Source organism: Ursus maritimus, unplaced genomic scaffold, assembly GCF_017311325.1.
Source record: "Ursus maritimus isolate PB19 unplaced genomic scaffold, ASM1731132v1 scaffold_4, whole genome shotgun sequence".
Taxonomy (NCBI): domain Eukaryota; kingdom Metazoa; phylum Chordata; class Mammalia; order Carnivora; family Ursidae; genus Ursus; species Ursus maritimus.
Window position 1 is genome coordinate 44,961,345 of NW_024426552.1, and position 2,121 is coordinate 44,963,465.

Genomic DNA, 2,121 nt, shown 5'->3' on the forward strand with positions numbered 1-2,121 from the left:
AAAAAAAAAAAAAAGTATCTGTGTGGCTAGTTGACAATCCTATTTCTAAATGCACTTTTGAATCTAGGAAAGAATGCAAGGAAGATTGTGATAGTGTCTTTAAGGTCAGCAAAAGGCTTTATAGTTTAGCCAGTTGAGCTCACATATTGTGTAAAGAAGGCATGAAAAGTAGAGTAGGCCAGTGTTGGTGAGAAAAATTTATTCCACTCTCTTTGATCCTTTCCTGGAAACCACCATCCATTGCCCAAGACTATATCTAACACTTGATGTTGCTACTCAGAAGAGTGTCATCAGCACCTTTGCTACAGTTTCATGAAGTAATCTGGCTTCTTATGAAATGATTGGCTTTTCGTGTTTTTTGTGGGATAGGGGTCACAGATGCTGGTTTTTATTGATGTATCTTCCAAAGTGCTAGAAGAATCCAGATGCATTATAAATTTGTCATATGTTAATTAAGACATCCAGGTAAATTGGCCCCTTCTTCAGAGCTCAAAGAAAATAAGTCAGTTGATATTTTTAAAAATATTTAAGAACATCTGTGACTCTTTTGTCACTCTTTTCTGCAAGATTTTTGTAGGAATTTTGATAATGAACAAATTTGGTGAACACATTTAGTTACAAGTTAACCTACTTATTTTTGGGTGTCTAGAAGGGGTTGGAAATGGCATTAGAAAGTAACAATAAGGCAGTTGAAAATTTGGGAAGCCAATGTTTTAACTTTACTGTTTCCATAGCTGAATGAAATTGGAAAAATAGAGCAGTTGACTCTTTATCATGCCCAAGACAACATGTGGTGTTAGTCTGAGGATAATCTCATGAGTCTTATTAAAGAAAGATTATGACTGTGTATTGAAAGCTTTGGCTCAATTCTGATTGTCTACACTTAACCTGTTCATAATTACATCCTCACAATACTCTAGATGTTGCAACTGCTATCAATTGCCCAACTAAACAATAGATTCCATATGGACACATTTGTCTTGTGGAGTTCAAATCACAGTTTTTCACCAAAAAATCTTTTAATTGGTTTAAAGCATCAACACCATGTACTGAAGGCTACCAGTGCACTAATTTGAAGACCAGTTCAGAAAAAAAAAAAGAGAAATATTTATATGTTAAATTCCTAGAAGTTTTCTATGAGATCAATAACTTGGCTTTGTTTTTATAGAGTGTTACTGAGTAAAATTGTGTATATAATTTGCTAATATCTCTTATGTTTCATCTTTACACTGTCATGTGTGAGGTCTCAAATGTTACTAAACCTACAAATAATCATGGTAGAGAGAGGCGAGTTAACTTTGTCAAGTGTACATGGGTGTTGGTTATTTGTTCCAAAATGGTGATGGGGTCAAAAGGATACCAGCCTTCGAAGTGGGAAGGCTTGGTTATGACTTTCACTAGCATGTGACAACACATGAGGGTCTTAGCCTTTAAATATCTATTTCCTCATCTCCAAAATGAGGAGATTAGATTTAGACAACTTTTGAAGTCTTTTCCAATGCTGACATTCTGCCTCATTCTCTGTTCCTCCATTCAGACAGGCTAGAGACAGGTCAGAATGACATCACTGTCTCCTCCCTTGCTAAACTGATTTATCCTACACTTGTCTGGCCATTTCTCTTCTAATCTTAAAGTCCAAGCATAGGAAATACTAGCTAGTGTTCTGGAGTCACTAGACCCTATAAAGGGAGGCATGGGACTTTCTTCTAGCCAGTTAAGCCATTTGTTCCCTTCACGAACATCATAAAAATTATCTTTCTGTTTCTGCTCTTTTTGCCTTGACTCATGAGCAGTGAAGAAAATTGTGCTTAAGATATCAGCCAACTTTCTTTTTTCTTGCCTCTTTCAACCGGTAGTCCTGGTAGGGGAACAGGAAGGAATTGACAAGCCAGCTAGTCTCTGGAAGACATGGGCTATATGGTTTCTTCCACCTGCAGCATTTGGACCTTACAGGATAGACCCTGGGGAAGGCTCTCCACTGGGATCAGGGGTTAGGGTACACTTTTGTCTTTGGAAATAGGGACATTCTTCTTTTCTGAGTGAGCATTGCACTGCAGGGTTAGTTTAAACAGTTCAAAATTGTGTTTACAGTACTTATATGTTCTACTTGGTTCCCCCCCC